We start from the raw sequence: 11,646 nt of genomic DNA on the forward strand, positions 1-11,646 counted from the left end.
TCAAAGACAGTGAAACTGGATGATCATTTGGTTCCAACCTATATAACCACAGAAGTCTTTATTATGAAAGTGAGGGCAAGAAATTCCATTATGATACTTCCACTGAGCCTGATTGAATCAATTCTGGGCCATGGGATAGTTACTGTATTAAAATGGGAGGTTTAAGATAATCAGTTTCAAATAAATTGTTTTTAAAGTCAAATAAGCTACTTACTAGGCTAGTTTCTGGTGTCTCTCTTAAGTATAGCCAACTTGTATTACAAAGCCTAAATCCAACCACAAGAAAAGAAAGAGAAATGAGGACTTCTTTGTCCACATTAATCTAAAGTCAGGAAGAGAAGTGAGAAAAGACCAAGCTTGAGGCTTGGAATTAAACAGAAAAGTATTCGACAAGCAAATAACCAGGAAAATATATCAAATTCCTGCAAGAGATCCTACTTGTCTTTGACTTTCCCTCCATCTAACAAGGGCTTGTGAACTTATGATCCCCACTATCCAATATACTGCTCCAGTATCCAATTCTTATGAAGTGCTTTCAAAAATCCTCCCAGTCATACCTTAAGGACACTATGAATATACATGTTCTCAAATCTTTCCCTCCAACTGCACCAGGGTCATTTCTAGTTCATCTAGCTGATCTCTCTACAGTTTTCAGCATGCTTGGTTTCTTTGATTTGATGGTTGGCATCTACAAACCCAGGACTAATGTAGCTCAACTTAAAATTTGAAATTTTACAGCCCAATTTCAATATTCCTATATTGTCTCAGAAAATTCAGATAGCTTTTCAATTTTTCAAGCTTTCCAAATGAAGCATCATGCTAATTATGCCCCAAGGGTGCTCAGAAATATTGTGGAGTAAATTGTTCTACTCCAAATATAAAAATGAAAGAGATATTTAACTTCAGGCAGTATGCATAATACCTTCTCTAATTGGAAGGATTTTGTTAGAAAAGAAGAAAGTAATCTGTCTATTCATGGAAAATTATTTAAGTTGAAAAACTGTTCATACAAGAATATTGGAAAATTGTTTGTAAAATATAAAAAATTAATTGGTTAAATGTGCACTTGAATTCATTTGCGTAACACTCTACGTTTGTGTCTTATATTTTAACAGCCTCTAGGTAAAAATTGTTATCTTCCATAATCTCTATGTACAGCCTACAGAGCCCACAGGAAATGACTTTAAGCTCTGGGGATCAAAATATTCCTTCCCCATAGGAGAAAAGGAAAGTGAAAAACAAATACTTTATTTCCCAGACAAGAAGATCCTCAAGAAGCCTAGAGACTGAAAACTTGGGGACTGAGAGCCTCACTGTAAGAATTAGGAGAATAAAAAAGTATAAGTGGGTGCCCTTGTGCAAAGCAAATGCTGCTGAGTTCAATACCCAGCCCAATACCATACAAAAGACACAAGTGCAAGAGAGTTTAATTTTGAGTTTAAGTTCAGCAAAAACAGAAGGTACTACTCTCCCCACTCTTGGGACCAGGGTCTTTTAGCCTGAACTTCAAATCATAGCTTTCAAAAAAATCACTGTCTCTGAAAAGCCAACTGTCATAGACAGAAACAAATGTATCCTGGAAGCATGCCAAACTCTGCAGCACTATGGTGGCAGCTGAAAACTGATTCTGCAGGACCATAATTGTTTGGTTGGATAGTTGTTTCTTTCACATGAAGTCCCTCCTTTCAAGGTAGTAAGTCACAAGATGAGAAGACTGGAGAAATTAGGAGGCTAATAAGTCTAAATTTGGCATCTATATCCATACCTTAAACACACACACACACAGATTCACACACACACTCACACACATTAATTGAAGGAAGTGAGATGAGAAAGCTCTTGGGTATCAACTGAGTAGCAGTCCATTCCAAGAAGCATATGTGGTGCATAAGGAGAAAGAAAACACCACGGCCAATATGCAGAGGGAGCATATTGTCTTCCCTGAAGAAAGACAGGAAGAGGCAATGATAACCCCCAGACACCTCGCCCCACATCTTTGAAGCAAAGATATGAGAACATTTTCTTTTGCCATTGTGACCAATATGACTTGATTTTTATTTATTCAGGCTATGGAAATGGAGGAATACCTACAAAATAATGCTTGACCAACCAGTGAAAAGAAAAAATTAAAAAGGAAGGGACCATTGTATTTGATCAGCACCTCACAGTTGGCTTGGACCACCCGTCAGTCCATATCTGCCCCAGAATGCCCTCTCCTCTCTCCTCCATTTTGCAGACTTCACCTCATGGTAATGCAGGAGTTCTACCTCTCACCTACAGTTCCCTCTTGAAATCCAGAGTCTGCTCTAACATGCACAAGCACAAACCAAAAGAAGTTGCCCCCTTCCTGGACAAGATGAGGGAATGAAACAAACAAAAGAAACCCAAAGAATTCTGCAGTGTTAAAAAGATAATCACAAAAATTTTTACTCACCTCTTCCCTGCTCTGCAGTTTAACTTATGTACTTTACTACTGGCATTGAGAAAGTGACCCTGCCAATTTCTTCTTCCATAAAAGTATATTAACCAACCAATGTTTATCTAAAAAGTATTTTTTAAAATTGCAGAAGTATGGTTAAGACTAAGTGATGTTATGTTAGTAAAAGCAGTTAGTTCAGTGTTCATTATGTATTAGTGGATTTTCTCTCCACTTCCAGACAAGTTTGCCTGTTAAAAGATAAAACATCCAGGTAAATTTGAATTTCCTCTAATGACAAATGGGTCTTTATAAGTGGGTCCCAAGAATTGTGTGTATTTGAATTTTCCAAATCTGACAACCCTATCCTCCAGAAAACAGAAACAAAGGACATGAAAGTATAGAGTGGTACAAACAACACTAACCCAACATTTAGATCTACACATTGTATGTGTCATGTAAAACATACTTAGCCTCAGTGAACCTTTGTAAACTGTGGTCCAAAATAATGGCTATTAAATATTTTTTCAAACCTAAAATTACATAATCCTATGTACCAGTAGACCTAAATATCAGTAGACTCTCTCATCTTCTAGACTTATGAAAATAAATATGTAAATGTCTAATATTAAATGAGCCCCACAAAGCCCTTCATTGCGATGGTCTACCAATGCTGGGAAACCACCACAGTGAGAAGCCAGTGTACCCGTTAGGAAAGAGCAAGGCAAAGACAAGAAGAAAAATGAGTTGAGCTCCTATGAACTGCTCATGATCAGAGAATTTCAATAAATTCTTTTCATTTTGACTCATGTAAGTTTAGGCTTATCATCTAGTAATTTTGGTGCTGACATTATGAAACAGGACATAACAATCCTTTCATATTCTCTGAAGGTTTTGACTCAACACTGTACACTATGGACTTACCAATGGGTGCAAGTTTACAAAGGTAAGGCTGCCAAGAAACAAGTGGTAAATGGTTCAGGAGAGCACAATGAGATGGATGGTACAGGGACCGACCCAAAAAAGTCCATGGAAAGAAGAAATAAAACAGGATTCACATCACAACTCAAAACCATGGGCTAGGAAAGCACAAGCTTCAAAGTCAAATGCATGACAAATAATAATAAAATTATTAATAATAAATAAAATAAGTATGACAAAACCACTTCACTAGAGGATAGCAGGGACTAGTTTATAGTGATTTTCTACAAACTTCGTGCAAACATCTATAGATGGGAATACAAAGATGAATAGGTTCTGCTCTCACTGGACATTCCTTGGGTGGAGAATGCATGCTTATAAACAAACATGTGATGGTATTGGATGAGGTGAAGGGCTGAGGTCACCATGCATGAAGGATTTCCTAAGATGTGGATAGTCACAGAGATCACCACAGAGGTCTCACAAGAACCGAGGTTTCACAGAAGAGAAGAGGAGGCTTCCAGCCATGCATTTACTTTACAAGAGTGAAAAAGAACATGAAAAGCATCAAGCCTGAAACACAAGGTGAGGTTCAGAAAATGGTGGGTGTGGTGGCACAGCCTATGCACCAGAGAAGTCCTAGAGGAAGGGTGGAGGTACAGAGGAGAGAACGAGTAAAAAGGTTCATGAGGGACTTTGTACAGAAAGTCTACCTGTTCAGATTTTATCCCGTGGGAGATAAGGAACCAACAGTGGCTTTAAGCTCACAAAGGACGATTAGAAAATACTAGGAAAAGAAAAAATTGCATACTGTATATACAGATTATTCTTACCCTCTGTGCAAAATGAAATGTGAAGAAAGAAATGGGAGGCAAATGCATCCCTACTTAGGAAAAACTCACCCATCCCAAGAGAATAGCATCTCTTTGGATGAGAAAAACAACTGAGATTTTTTTCTATATTTTCACATATTTCTCTACTTTTCATAGGTTCATTATGAACAAAACAAATTGTGCAGATGTATACAAAGGAAATTAAAGTACCATTCATGTCTCTTAATGTATTTTGGTGCTTTTGATTTTTTGGTTTTTGATTGCTTGGTTTTTATTATTATGAGCACTCTAGGGAGAAACATTTTCATGTTGCTCACATATTTTATAAGTCTTATGTTTCCTGTTTGTTAGACATTAAGTTGCTAGATCCAAATGGATATTTGCTACAATTGCAAAATTGCCTTTAAAAAAAGAGCAGGAATTTAAATATCACCAACAGTTGAGAAGGGTGCCTAGTCTTTGTGAATTTTAAAAACCCACAAAGACAAGTTATTATTATCTCGTAAGTGAAACTAATCCCTCAGACCAAAATGTCACTCAGTAAACAACTATTGAATGAATATTATGTCTACGTTACAACACTAAGAATTTTCAATATATATAAAGATAAGTAATCTATACCTCTCATCCTGGAAAACTCTCAAAATGATGATAATGTATGTTCAACATAAGGTAAAGTACAGTAAGGAATAAGTAACCTAATAGTGTTTTTAAAAACTAGTGAGACTCTTGGGGATATACACAAAAGACTGTGACACAGCTTACTCCAGAGGCACCTGCACACCCATGTTTATTGCAGCACTATTCACAATAGCCAAGTTATGGAAACAGCCAAGATGCCCCACTACTGACAAATGGATCAAGAAAATGTGGTATCTATACACAATGGAATTTTATGCAGCCATGAAGAAGAACAAAATGTTATCATTTGCTGGTAAATGGATGGAATTGGAGAACAATATTCTGAGTGAGGTTAGCCTGGCCCAAAAGACCAAAATCATATGTTCTCCCTCATATGTGGACATTAGATCAAGGGAAAACACAACAAGGGGATTGAACTTTGATCACAAGATAAAAGTGAGTGCACACAAAGGAGATATGAGGATAGGTAAGACACCCAAAAAATTATCTAGCATTTGTTGCCCTCAATGCAGAGAAACTAAAGCAGATACCTTAAAAGCAACTGAGGCCAATAGGAGAAGAGGACCAGGAACTAGAGAAAAGGTTAGATCAAAAAGAATTAACCTGGAAGGTAACACACATGCACAGGAAATTAATGTGAGCCAACTCCCTGTATAGCTATCCTTATCTCAACTAGCAAAAACCCTGTTCCTTTCTATTATTGCTTATACTCTCTCTTCAACAAAATTAGAAATAAGGGCAAAATAGTTTCTGCCGGGTATCGAGGGGGTATGGGGGACAGGGAGGGAGCAGGGGGGTAAGGGAGGGGTGGGGGCAGTGGGGAGAAATGACCCAAGCATTGTGTGCACATATGAATAATAAAAAAATAAAAATTTTAAAAAATAAATAAATAAATAATAAAATAAATAAATAAAAACTAGTGATAATTCCAAGATGGTGGCTAGAGGGAGGAAGCAGAAAGTGTGCCTCCTAAAGTAAAATCTTGGAGAGATGCTGGAGATACACCTTACAGGAAAAACCACCAAAAAGAGGCAAAACTTTGACTCCTCCACAACTCCAGCCTGCACATAGCATCTCCACTTCATGTTAAATGGAGAAACCAAGAGGGCTCCAGCACCGCCACCAGACACCAATGCCCAGACAGTTTGGGAAGACACGGACCACAAGATGAGCTAAGCAGTACACAGTACTCCCACAGACAATCCTGGGGAGATCAGCATAGCCCCCTGGACAGACCAACCCCCACCCAGGGAAAAAAGAGAAACTGAATAATAAGCAACAACAACACAAAAGACACGTACCATAGAGGGCAGGGCTACCTGGGTGCCAAAGAGGAGGGCAGGGGAAATCCCTCACAAGCTGGCTGGAGAGGGCAGGAGCAGCGTCACATGTCCAGCAACCAGGAGCAGGAAAGCTTGTAAAAGTGGTAGTAGGAAGAAAACTCCACAGGAGAGATGGGAAGGCCCATTTCCCACGTGAACTGTAAATAAACATGCAGGCCTGAGAAAGTGGGTGCAGTGTCACCTCCCCCAGTGTGCTTGGAAAGGGGAAAGCTTGTAACAATGGCGGTCACACCCAGGAGAACTCTAAGTAAACAAAGCCTGCAGGGCTAGGTGAGTGTTAAGCTCACTCCTGAGATCTGCATAAATAACGCCTCCAGCAACAACAGGCTGACAGCAGCCGGCAGGCAAGCCACAGCCTCAGATAGCCATTCACAGACCTGTCTCCAGACTTTTTTTTTCTCTTTCCCTACCTTTGATGAGAAAACAACCAAACTACACTTGCATGCTGAAAAACTTACTGAAACTATATTGCATTTGAACTTGGGACACTTTCTGGGGTTTTTTTTGTTTTGTGCTCTTTTGTTTTGTTTTGTTTTGTTTATTTTTTTTCCCCTTTGATGAGACAATGATAGAACTACTTCTGAGACACCATCTCCAGGATTGGAGGCTGAGGGACTAACACCAAAATTATTAAGACTGAAACTTTATTGCATTTGAACTTGGAGATTTTTTTTTTCATTTATTTATTTTTTATTTTTTATTTTTAATCCTCTCTCTGTCTCTCTAATGCCTGTTCAGCTTACTGTTGATTAGTACACTATCTCTCCCTGTTTATATCTTTGAAACTTTTTTGTTGTTTGTTTGTTTTCTACTTGTTTATTTGCTTTCCCTTTTTCTTTAACTTCTTTGCTTTCCCTCTCCTCTCCATTCTAAATATCACCATTGTTATTATTACAAGCTAGAAAATACTTAATTACACACAGTACAGGGACAATAACAACACCAAGGGCAATGACGGGAAGACAGAAAAAACAGGGAAACCAGTTTCCCCACAGCAAAAAATTAGTACAGGAACCAGAGGGAAATGAAGAAAACAGATACTCAGATCCAGACTCCAACAAAATGAAAATAAACTATGCCTAAGAACCCAATGAAGCCCACAAGAATAATTTAAAAGACATACTACAGGTACTCAATGAGAATCTTGTAGAGATATTACTGGATATGGTCAACCAAAATGGACAGAAGACACTCAAGAAATTCCAAGACAACAAAAATAGAGAATTTGAAAAAGCAAAAGAAGAAATAAAGGAACCATAGAAGCACTGTATAAACACCAAAGTGAAAGAGAGAACATGATTAATAAACAGATTAATGAACTCAGAACAAAAATAGACAACATAAAAAAGGAAACCAGCCAGGATATGGAAAACCTCAGAAAAAAGAACAAAACAGAACTGCAAAACAAAATGGAAAGCCAATCCAGCAGAATAGAACAAACAGAAGACAGAATCTCAGAACTTGAAGATGAAATGGTAATTAAAGGAAAAACCAAAGAACTATTAATTAAACAACTCAAGACCTGTGAAAAGAAAATGCAAGAACTCACTGACTCCATCAAAAGACCAAATCTGAGAATCATGGTGCAAGCAAAGGGAATGCCTAATATATTCAGCAAAATAATAACAGAAATTTTAAGTCAAAGGAAGAAACAACTCCTTATTGCTCAGGAACAATTTTGTGTGAGAGGCAGTCTTTTACCTTTGCCTGAAACACTGACCAATATTTTAGTGGAGTGTTCAGAACTCTTGCAGAGATAGTGAAAACAAGAACCACAAGTGCAGACAGGTGAGCACAGGGCATACGTGGGCAATAGCAAGGAGTTTCCTGGGACTGAGAAGCATTAAAGACTGACCTCTAGCTTCTTACTGACAAGAAAACATTGAAAAATGAAACTGAGTGTCTGAGTTCTTCTGTGTGCTGAGACTCTGGTCTATGAAGTCTCTTTCCCTTCACCACTCACCTTGAATTACACCGTTTTTTTTTTTTTTATTGACTAAAATTCATACTTCAAAGCTATCATTGTTCCTGATAAGAGCTATAAAGAACAATTTTCTTTTTGCATAATCATAACATAATTTTTATCCATATATAAAAAGTAGAAAGACCAACCTAGATTTTAGCTGTGGGAATTAAAGCCAGATTTCTGACTTTATTCCAAGTATTCTAGGTGTACTTAACATTATTACTTATTATGTTAGTGTATTCTGTTTGGATATTGACCCAACCTGAGAGTACACTGATATACCGAGTAGCACATCAATGTAGACTCTCTCTCCAGCATATTCTGAGTGCTGTATCAACTTCGGATATGCCTTACCTTCTCCATACCTTTCCATCTTACCCATTTGTTGGTCTAAAAGGACTTTCTTTCCAAAAATGGTGATATTTTGAAGTATAACCCTAGCAAAGCATTCTTTTACAAAAAAGTTAATGTGAAAATGCTGTATGTTATATTATATTGACCCATTGACTGTTATCTCCATCAAATTGGTTCTATTTCTATCCTGCAAAATTCACTTTTTTTAGTGAATAGCTTCTTTTGTTGACCTTTCACCTACCTAGTGCTGCATAGTTGGACTTGCTAAGGAAAACTTAATTATAATCAAAGTGTTAACTCTGGGAGGAATTAAGTGTCTTCTAATGTACTTGTACAATTATTTCCCATTAACTTAACAAATGATTGTCTCAGCTAATAAAATAGAGGTAGCTTGAGAAATCACAGTTCAGAGCTAAGCTGGCTTTATTGAATTTCTCCTGCAGAAGAATTTAACCATCAGCTCTAAATCAAACAAGAGTTAAGCTTCAAAATGTGTTAGCAATAGCTCCATAAATTACTTCAAGTATTTCCAGGAAATGCAAGCTTGTTTCTTCAACTATCTCTCCTAAACTGTAGAGAGGTATGCTTCTCCATGGTTCATGTGGGCATGGTTTTCATATCAACAGTCCTGTGAATATACACCCAGAAACGCAGTGATGGAGTTGAAGCTAGCATGCTTGTCCTCTCCATTCTTTTCCTCTCCTCTCACAATTTTGCAATCTCCTTCCTGCCTTGGTAGTGCCTTTTTTATCTAACTATTGATTAAAGCCTATGTTATTTTTTTCTTCCAACTGAGAAGAATACAAAAAGTAATGTAGTCATAAGGAATCCACAGGAATCCAGGAGCAATGAAAGGAAATTGACACCCATTCACACAGCAGCTCTGGACCATGGCGGACCTTCCACATTTCAGAATCTTACCAGATCCAGAGTGAGTCCTTTACTTCTCAAAGACAACTCATTTTCAAGACTCAGAAGAGGATAGTACCATGGTTTGGATATGGTTTGAGCATGCTCCAAGGGTCTATGTGTTGGGAGGTAGGTCCTCAGTGTAGCAGTGCCAAGAAGTGTTGTGGAATCTTTCAGAGGTACAACCTAATGGTCAGTAATTAGACCATTGAAGGTGCTGCCCTCAGAAGACAGTGATGTATTCCCAGGGGATTCTGGTTAGTTCTTATCAGAAAATTGTCATAAATGAGCAGACCTGGTTATGGAAATCAGTATGGAGGTTCTTCAAAAAACTGAAATAAAATGAGCATGTGATCCAGCTATCCCATCACTGGGTACATACCCAAAGGAATCAAAGGCAGCATATAATAGAAATACCCCTATATCTATCTTTACTGTAACACTATTCACAATAGTCAAGTCATGGAATCAGCCTAGCTTTCTGCCTACAGATGAATAAAAAAAGAAAATGTCACATGTAAGCTGGTGCCAAAAGTCCATACCTGTAATCCTAGCTACTTGGAGGCTGAGATCAGAAAAATTGCAGTTCAAGGCCAACTCAGGGCAAAAAGTTAGTGAGACTCCATCTCAACCAATAGCTGGGCATGGTGGTACAAACCTGTCATCCCAGTTATGGCAGGAAATGTAAAAGAAGAGAGTGACAGTCCAGGCCTTCCTGGGCAAAAAGCAAGAACCTGTCTCAAAGATAACCAAGAAAAGAGGGCTGGAAGTGTGACTAAAGCAGTAGAGCACCTACCTAGCAAACATGAAGCCCTGAGTTCAAACTCCAGTACCACCATCAAAAAAAGTCATGTGTGTGTGTGTGTGTGTGTGTGTGTGTGTGTGTGTGTGTGTGTGTACAATGGAGTTCTATTCAATCATAAAGAATGAAATCAAGCCATTTTCAGGAAAATGGATGGAAATGAAAATCAATATGTTAAGAGAAGTAAACCAGGCTCAGAAAAACAAATATCACTTGTTTGTTTTTTTCTCATATGTAGAATCTAGGTGGTGAGACATGAAACTATAAGGGGGACTTTTAGGGACTATTGGGGGAGAAGAAGGGGGACAAGAAAGGGTAATGGGGCTGGATGAGATCAATGTATATTATATGTATATATGAAAATGCCACAATAAATTTCATACATTTTTGTACAATTAATATACACTAATAAAAAGTTGGAAGCCAAGAAAAGAACAGCATGGCCCCTCCCAGTTCTCTCTCTGGCTTTCTAGATCACCACATGACCTCTTCCTCCTGCACTCATTCCACAATTGTGATGCCATCTGCCATGAGGAACTCAACAGAACTAAGATGATGTTGGCACCATGTCCTTGAACCTACAAAACTGTAAACAAAATAAATCTCTCTTATTTATGTATTACTTAGCCTCGGATGTTCTGTTAGAGCATGAAAAATAGCCTAACATGTGGGATGCTCAGTTTGCACTCTTAAACTCATCAACCAAATATTGAGGATAATACACCAGAACTCTGAGCACCAAAATGACAGACCTTCCAGAAGAAACCCTGTTGGGGCAATAGTAGTTTTCATAAAGAAATGTAGGTGTGCTATTTGATAAAATGGAAAATGGATATTGAGTGACAAAAAAAATATTTTTTAATAACTCTTAATCATTATGGTATATTTCCTCCTTACTCCTGAGGACTTTTGTAAGGTCCTGAAAATCATGAAAACATAAAATGTAATCATTTTTCTCAGCAATACAACAGATCTCAATGCACAAGGAACCTATAAAAGGCAAGAAAATTGAGTAGTATTAGAGATAGATAACAGATAAAATTAAAATTAAATGTGAAAATACTATTGGTAAGTTGAGAGGAGTCCTGTTTTTATTCTCCTCAGAAAGATTGTGTTCACTGAACTAAAAGGAAAATAAAAGCAATAAAGCAAGTTCAATACTAAGACTAGAATATTCAGGTTTTTTCAATTTCAGATTCTCATCAAATGTGATTTATAGCCAATCAGTTTACTGATAAATCAGAATGTCACCACCGATCTTTATCAAAGTTACCCGGTAATGATGATGGCTGGGTATGGAGCAATTTGTGTCTGTCTCAGTCAGAGTTTTCCTCCAACAGCATGAACATGTCATTGATTTTATCATGGCTTATCTTGCACAAAAAAAGCTATGGTGACCACAAGGAGGGATGGGAAGGTCACTGCCTTCAGGTCAGGAGGCTTTACTCACACTTAAGTAC

This window comes from Castor canadensis, chromosome 4, assembly GCF_047511655.1.
Source record: "Castor canadensis chromosome 4, mCasCan1.hap1v2, whole genome shotgun sequence".
In the NCBI taxonomy this organism is placed as follows: domain Eukaryota; kingdom Metazoa; phylum Chordata; class Mammalia; order Rodentia; family Castoridae; genus Castor; species Castor canadensis.